Here is a 9,050-nt window from a genome sequence, read left to right as displayed (position 1 = left end):
GTGTTGTGTCGAACGAAATTGGTTCATCAGGTTATGCATCCCGTCTGACCAACCCACTTCCATTTTCATGACACTGGCATAGTTCCACAGAGTACCTTTATATGTCTTCCTCTTCGACGAATTTCCCAAAACATCACAGGGGGTAGGACAGGGGGTGTGGGGGGGGGGGGGGGGAGAAAACACCCCTGCCCTTTTCCCTCAAAACTTCTTGAAACAAGTGACAACTAAATAGTCAGCATCACTTCAGGTTGAGTGCGATAAGATATATCGCTACGGTTTCCATCTCGCTCTTCTAATTTCGCTCCAAACAATTGACAACTATATAGTCAGCATCACTTCAGGTTTAGCCAGATGAAATATAGCCCCACCCTTTCCATCTCGCTTTGCTAGTTTCGTCGAAGAGACAGTCGATGTCTCTCTCCGAAGCGAGCAAGAAAAATGGCGGATTCCTGTCGTGAGGGGGCGCTGGCACTGGTTTCGTCTGGCATCCTGTCTTGGCGTCCTGATTTAAGGACCTAAGCTGTCTCCTTAACAAACGAGTCGCTGCACGTATTACGCATGCGCAATGAGCCGCTTCCTGTGTGATGCTACCACTGTCTCGGGGATTTTGGCTCGGGTGAAATTGGTTATGGCTAACGAGCTACAAGAGGTTTTGATTATGAAAAGCGATGTGTTTTGAATGATTTATTTTAGGACCAGTTGGTAACAGTTTCCCTTGAAACAAAAAAATACTGCTTTAATCTATACACGCAAGCACTGTCTTCTATATTTTTGAAACTTAGTCATATATAACAGGTTTGTTTCTGTTTTTCTTATGTCCAAGTGATGATAACACCCTTTTACATCCAAAGTATTACCCTGAATGTTCCTTACATTTAAATGTTGTTTTCTCTCTTTATTTTCTTTCTCTTCCTTTACCTTTGTTTTTTAACCCTTTGTTTATTTGAAGAGAGGTAATTGAAGAGGGAGGTGGACGATGAAAAATAATACAAGAACAAGAACAACACCAAGAACAACACCAAGAACAACACCAAGAACAACACCAAGAACAACACCAAGAACAACACCAAGAACAAGAAATTCAAACAAAAACGGAGCACTCTTTCAGACGCGGAGAAGACAAACTCAAAAAATAAATACCGACTCGATGAGGATGGTTCCTGTCCCGCAGGATGCTTGGATGCTCCGACGGATCTTACTGTCTGTCTGTGTGTCTATTTGTTTGTCCGTCTGTCTGTCTGTTTGTTTGTCTGCTTGTCTGTCTGCTTGTCTGTCTGTCTTTCTGTCTGCCTGTCTCTTTCTATCTCTATCTCTTTGTCTGTCTCTCTTTGCCTATTAGGGACTGCAATGGTTATTCACTAAAAAAAAAAAAACACCGACTCGACTGAACTGAGGATGTTTTGTGTTTTGTACGTATACGGACACCAACGAAGGAAGGAGTGGCGACTGCACACCAGCGAGTAAGTAATTTGAATCGCAAAGGACGAAATGGATACGGAATTATACCAACGGAGGTAGGTGATGGCACTTTGCATATGTCTTTCTCCCCCCTCGCCCTGCTGATTGCCTTTGATGACACCTGACCTGACAAAACTACTTTGACATTAGCAGAAGCGAATCAGGTGAGTATGATGCTCCGACGGATCTCAATGTCTATCTGTGTGTCTGTTTGTTTGTGTGTGTGTGTGTGTCTGTCTGTATTTCTGACTGTCTGTCTTTCTGTCTGTTTCTCTCTAGGTCTCCCTGTCTCCCTCTTTCTCCGTCGGTCTGTATGTATGTCTGTCTCTTTCTCTGTCTCTTTCTCTGTCTCTGTCTCTGTCTCTCTCTCTGTCTGTTTGTCTGTTTGTTTGTATGCCTGTCTCTCTCTCTCTCTCTCTCTCTCTCTCTCTCTCTTTCTTTCTGTCTCTCTCTCTCTCTCTCTCGCTCTCTCACTCTCTCTCTCTCTCTATCTTTCTGTCTCTCTCTCTTTATCTCTCTGTCTCTGTCTCTCTGCCTGTCTGTGTCTGTCTTTGTCTCTCTGTCTGTCTCTCTGTCTCTGTCTCTCCCTCTCTCTCTCTCTCTCTTTCACTCTCTCTTTCTGTCTGTCTGTCTGTCTGTCTCTCTCTCACTCTCTCTCTCTCTTTCTCTCTCTCTCTCTCTATGTCTCTCTTTCTCTCTCTCTCTGTCTCTCTCTTTCTTTCTCTCTCTTTCTCTCTGTGTCTGTCTGTCTGTCTGTCGCTCTGTCTCTGTCTCTGTCTTTGTCTGTATGTCTGTCTGTCTGTCTGTCTCTGTGTCTCTCTGTGTCTCTGTGTCTCTCTGTCTCTCTGTCTGTCTGTCTCTCTCTCTCTTTCCCCCTCTCTCTCTCTCTTTCCCCCTCTCTCTCTCTCTCTCTCTCTCTTTCCCCCTCTCTCTCTCTCTCTCTCTCTCTCTCTCTTTCCCCCCCCTCTCTCTCTCTCTCTCTCTCTCTCTCTCTCTCTCTAATATTCTCAGAGTCCACGCCATACAGAGAGAGAACGCCAACCGAAGATAACGTTACACATATGCCTGGTCGAATCACCAAGCTTACAAGAGAGTGATGCCCGTGTGACACCAGCCACTGTGTGTGGTGATGAAATTACGCGAGGAAATTAACCTCTGGCCCCACACGAGAGATAGTCATCTGATATGTACACTTACCGCTGTACCATTGTGTGCTTTTTTGTTTTCTGTCCCGAAATCCAGAATCCGCCGCCCTGTTCCCCCCTCCCCACCCTCCCCCGTGACACCGTCCCGCCAAACACCTTCAATCTGAGTGTTCTTCATACTGTTTCCTTTTGGACTTTTTTGTATCTTCTTTGTTATTCTTTGTCTGTTTTGTTTTGTTTTGTTTTGTTTTGGATTTTGTATTGCTTTTCTTCGGGAAAAAATGTGTGTGTTTTTATATTGTATATACTTCATCCTTTTTCTTCGGAATAGTCTGGGTGAAATTCTTGCTCTCTCCCAGGAAAAAGTTTGCAGCAACAGTCTTTCTAAACCCTTTTTTTTAAAATAGTTTTTATAGGTGTTTTTTTTGTTCAAGTCTTTTATTTTCAAAATCGTAACACTTTTAAGTCGCTGCTAAATCGGAATTAAATCGATACTGATTCGTCGGTACCGTTCACAAAATTATCAAACGTTTGGTCGACTTGATCTGAGCGACTCCTGAGCGACTTCAAACCAACTAAATGTGATAGAAAATTGGTTGAAAGTCTGCCATGTATAAACAGCACTTTTTGTAGCGCAAACACCTGGACGAATCAAAAGTGATTCACAAGACAACATACACGAGAAGAATGTTAGCTTTGACTCACTAGGTTGCAATTGATTCGTCTTTGTTTTCTTATCCCACCACCGATTTACAAGCCCGCTCGTCGTAAGCTGCTGCAGGCCTACCCCGGGTAGGGTGTACGGTTTCCACACCCCTTAAGGCTACGGGTGTAGGTTAGGGTAGGATGAGCTGTTAAAAGGAATAGAGGGTAGGAGGGGTTGTACAGAAAATAGTGCCGGGAGGGGATAGAGAGGGTAGAGGGGGGAGGAGGAGAAGGTATAGGTTGGGTTCAATCCGCACTCTTTTCACACCTGTGCGACAGGTGAACGTCGCGGTTTGTATGTTGGCATTTTAATGTCCCCAACCGACTTGGCAGACCGTGGCTTAAATTTTTGCCTGAGGAAGTCACCTGCAGTCCCTGGTCTTACGTGTCCGTGAAAAACGAGTTGGCGATTAAGCGCTAATGTCGAGAAGGGAGCATCTTATTACACCTCGACGCCATTGCCAGAAGCAAAGGCTTTGGCCAAAGGCAATTCCTGTGTAGGTTTGAATGTTCTCTGTTGGTTGTTTTGATATGGATGTGCAAGAAATATTCGTGGGTATAATGACGGTCGTAGACTCTGTGCCTGTCTGTCTTAACTTTGTTGTTATTGTTGTTGTTGTTGTTGTTGTTGTTGTTGTTGTTGTTGTTGTTGTGGTTGTGGTTGTTGTGCTTGTGGTTGTTGTGCTTGTTGTGGTTGTTGTTTTAATCCATTTAAAGCTATATGGTCACAGGTCTTTTTATAAAACATGCTGGCATGTTTGAGACTTTTTCTGATTTAAAATACAATAAAAACGTGTTTGCAAATATACCACCTCGTTACACGTCTGTTTTCTCTAAACCTGCCTTGTATTTCCCCGACTTGACAACTTACAATGTGCCCTTGATGTATGCGTGAATACATCACACACACGCACTTATTGTTTTTTGTTTTTTTTTGTTCTTTTTCTTCTGTTTCATATCATGCACGGCTTGTTGGCCGTTGAAGTACGTTACCCAGGTCGTCAGCCGACGTCTCACGTGCAGTGCACGAGTTGAGATGACGCTATTTTCTTATAATGTCATAACTTGTACATGTATACACACCACACTTTTGTTATACTGATTAACACGTTTCATGAACGCTGTTTTCCATGAGACATAGATCATTAGATGTTCATTTAATTAACTTTAGAACATAGTTGTAACTAGATCTTCAGGGCATGCCAACACGTTACAACAAGACTGTTCTTCATTTTCAGGGGATCATTAATTTTATTGTCATCCTTTTCTCAACGTCAAGTCTAAATTGCCAGCCTGCCTTAAAAAGGTTTCTTCTTTCTGCCAAGCGCGCCCTCTGCTTAATCCCGAACGGCTGTCAGGGGCGGTAACCGGAAACGAACACTTGTCTCAGCAAACCAGGTGTTATTAGGCTAGGTGTGGTCGGTAGATGTACGCATTATAGGGGAGAGGCAAAAGACAGACTTTGGCAGAGACGAACGGGGGGGGGGGAAGAGAGAAAGAGAGAGAGAGAGAGAGAGAGAGAGAGAGAGAGAGAAAGAGAGAGAGAGAGAGAGGGAGAGAGAGAGAGAGAGAGAGAGAGAGAGACACACACACACACACACACACACACACACACACACACACACACACACACAGACAGACATACAGCTTGACCGACACAGACAGACAGACAAACAGAGAGAGAGAGACAGACAGACAGACAGTCAGACAGTGACAGACAGAGAGGGAAAGACAGAGACAGCTGGATAGTGACAGAGACAGTGAGCTGAAGCATTTTAGCCTTATAAATGAGTGTAAACCCCTCTGCTAAAAATAAATAGATCTGAGCCGCGCATGCATATATAAATAAATATGATGCGTCGTCAAGAAATCTCTGTCAGCCGACAACCCTGTCGCGGTACACGCATGGAACCTGTACCTTTTTTTTCTATCAGAGCTTTTTTTTTTCTTTTTTTTTAGAGAAAATCCGCGAAATCGGGAACGTTTCCTGGCATATACTCAATCGGAATTTGAGACAAAAACAGGCAGACAGACAGACAGACAGACGCACGCACGCGCACACACACGCACGCACGCACACACGCACGCACACACGTACACACACACACACACACACACACACACACACACACACACACACATGCACACAAATAGTCCAACCCAACTCAGTCCAAATTCATTGAAAATGATGTTTATTGCAAAATGAAAACAATACTGTAGCCACGGGACACAACTCTCACAACTCTTACAAAGGGGTCACAGGTCACAGCAGTCAAGTCACATACAATACACGAGTTACGGAACATGGATGATGATGTTCATTTTATCAATATGTTGAACCAGGAACATCAATCTTCAGAGTATACAACACGGTTAAATTCTCGTTCGGGGTTTTGTCGGACAACTAAATATTCAGTTTACAGACATCACGGTATACAACAATCAACGATAATAAATGGGTAAACATTCACAAATCCAATAATTCACGGTGTGGTACCTATGTATTCAAAGAGCTCTCCCTAGGCAAATGTATAACTAAAAAAAAACCTAAAAAAAAAACATACATGCTTTCAATAGCGAGTACACAACACGGGACAACTCTGTCAATTGATTTTGCTACTGTCTGGAAGTCGTGTGTTGTTCTTCCTTTCTTCGTAAGCAGTGTTTGCATTCAGTACCTATACAAATTGTAAAGTTACTGAGAAGTGGGCATGCAATCGGAGTCAAATCATAATTAGGAATAATGTATCATGATGATTACTCCATAAGTAAATAAAAACAAAATTGTCTATATAATTATGTCAGCATTTATACGGGGTTTTAGTTGTGTATGTGTGCGAGAGCTTTATTCAGCTCAGGCAAATTAAAGGGAAGTAAGCCACCTAATAAGTGAAAGAGTTATGCAAGTCTAATTAACCCTTCAAGAAAGAAACAATGCACTTCATCTAGAAGAAAGAGCTAACATTGAAACTCTTTACAATCTGTGAGTGTTGCGCCAGACTCGTTATGAGGTCTTTAGATAAAAGGATGCTAATTAATATTTCGATTTAAATTAAAATAATGGGCTAGGAATGCCGTTTAAAGTAAAGCGGAAAGAGCATTTAATAGTAGATACAAAACATTCACTAGTAATTCGACCCTTTTTTTCTTCTTTGATCTGGACGGAGAGACAAATTATAATGCAAAAAGAACAGAAATTCTTCACTTCAAACAATTAATGACAAAAGATACTGATGACAAAAACCAAGACATCTCTTTTTGGGCCTCTCTTCCAAGGTAAGATCTCTGACGTTAAGAGCGAAACAAAGATAAAAAACCAACAACAACAAAAAACAGTCTTAATGGCAAGTAATAAGTGTCGCGTAAAAGTTGTGTTTCTTATTATGCGTGTTTCTGTATGAGCTGGCGGGTTTTTTTCTTCGCGAGACGGCAGACTTCGTCATACCATGCAGCATTAGAACATTCTTGTAATGTCACCGCTAGTTTGTGCATGCATCGTTATCGTATTTCATTAAGAGCACAATCAAATCCCCACATAAGCGAACGACGAAGAAGAAGAAGAAATCCCCACATCAACAGTTTCACCTTTCACAAATGAATCGGGTGGTCATATAGCCTGGCAAGAAATAGTGGCTTGCTGATAAATATTCAAGAACTTAACAGTTTTTATTTAATAATAAATAAAACCACCAAAAGATAAACAATATTATACAAAATCAAATCACATACAATGAAATGAAATAAATAAATAAATAAAATAAAATGAATAACTCAAAAATAAAATGAAATAAAGTAAGATCAAATATGATAACGTAAGCAGGAAATCATACTAGACAAAATAAGTAGTAAGTAATACAATAAAACATATGTTACTCGCAAGAGTGAACTTTGTGTAAATAAAATCACTTTTTTTGGTATGAATGTAAATCTTGTTGTTTCTCTAGATTCTGGTACAGGACAAAAAAAAAAAAAATAAAATAAAAAAATAAAAAATTAAAACGATTTCGTTTCAACTTGTTGCAAAAATGACATTTGTCCAAGATAATATTCATTGTCGCTGAGAACATAGTTAATTGAACATCAAATCCCACACTATACCACATGCATGAATTCACACTTATACGCGAATAGTCAAATGTGTATGCCTCTTTTTGTTTCTAGTGGTAATGGGGAGGGGGTAATGTCCATGTCTCCGTTAACTCACGCAAGAACCGTCTTCTAGGATTGTAAACCTTAGAAACAACGCAGGGCAATTATCTGTATATGTTACAAATACACGTAACAAACTCGGACATCTTCTGTTCATACGCAGAGCAATAAATAAGTCAGTACTTTTTTTTCTCTGTGACTCTTTGAAATCTGAACTTTAGAGTCGTAGATTTGAAAGGGAAACAAATGATAATGAAAAATAAAAGAAAGCTTTACAGTCACTAAGTTCGGATAATTGTAAGTTTTCTGTCGAGAAACTGAAAACCCAGGTCTAAACACCGATGTCATAACTTGTCGAGCATTTATAGAGAGAAAAAAAAGTTGGTTAGTGCGCATCATCGCTGTAAGTTTAATAGCGTTTGAAACAAGTCTTCAAAAGAGCAGCCAATTCAGACAAAAAGATAAATAGTTCAACTATTCCTGCAAAGAGAAGGAAAAACAGAGAAACATATACATTGTCATTCAAATGAAAACCGAAATTCCTGAAACGTTTCATGATTAGCTTCGACAGTATCCTCAAACAGATGACTTACTTGAATTCAGTACACATACAAATACACATTCAACATTGGTATAGTCTGTACATCATCGATTTTGAGTGTGGTTGGCACGGTCAGCTATATTCATAGACAATTACAGCCTCGTCCTTTAGTCTGTCGATCTCCCTCTCATGCTTCACATGCACACTCTCTGAAAACATCTTGAACGTCAACGGTCGAACACACACACACACACACACACACACACACACACACACACACACACACACACACACACACACACACACACACACACACACACACACACACACACACACTTATTACAATTCCTATACTAACTAGAACGATCAACAGACAAGAGCATGTTATCATGTCGGTACAGAACACACACAAAAGTTAACGATGTTGTATTTCAGAGTGACTATTCTCAAAATCGTCGATCATGTGATGACAATTATGAGCTTAAAAAAACAAAAAAACACTGTAGGGCAGGCATAAGCAGGTTAAGCCGACATTCCTGCCTGTGAAAAAAAATCGGCTCATTAATTCAGATCTGGCCAGGATTTAGCATAAGATAAGACCCCCGCCCCACCCAAACTACCCCCCCCCTCCCCCCCCATAACTGACTACTTTCTGCGCAGAGAGAGTATGTTCTGTTGAATTAATTTCACAAAAGCCACTAATGTTCGTTGAGAAAATAATTTATCAAAAGTGTCCAACTTTGCAGAGAGCTATCCTATGCTAACTGTCTATTACTGTCCCCAATACTACTGACTATTTAGGGACATGGCGTGTGATTATGTCCTAAGCTTGCAGAGAGATCACAAATGCAGTTGATATATATTTATGGTATGAATCCTACAGTGAAGGGATGCTTGTATCCCATTGTAAAAGCCTGATTTAAATTGTTTACACGGGGAGGATTTGTCCACAATCATGTTAAATGTTGTTATGTACTTACCAGGATTACTTAAAATAAGCATTGTATGCTTGAGTTAGTAATCTTAGAAACCATGTTCTGTTTTTATGTCAT

Source organism: Littorina saxatilis, linkage group LG14, assembly GCF_037325665.1.
Source record: "Littorina saxatilis isolate snail1 linkage group LG14, US_GU_Lsax_2.0, whole genome shotgun sequence".
NCBI classification, from domain to species: Eukaryota; Metazoa; Mollusca; class Gastropoda; order Littorinimorpha; family Littorinidae; genus Littorina; species Littorina saxatilis.
Note: the sequence above shows the minus strand (reverse complement) of the source record.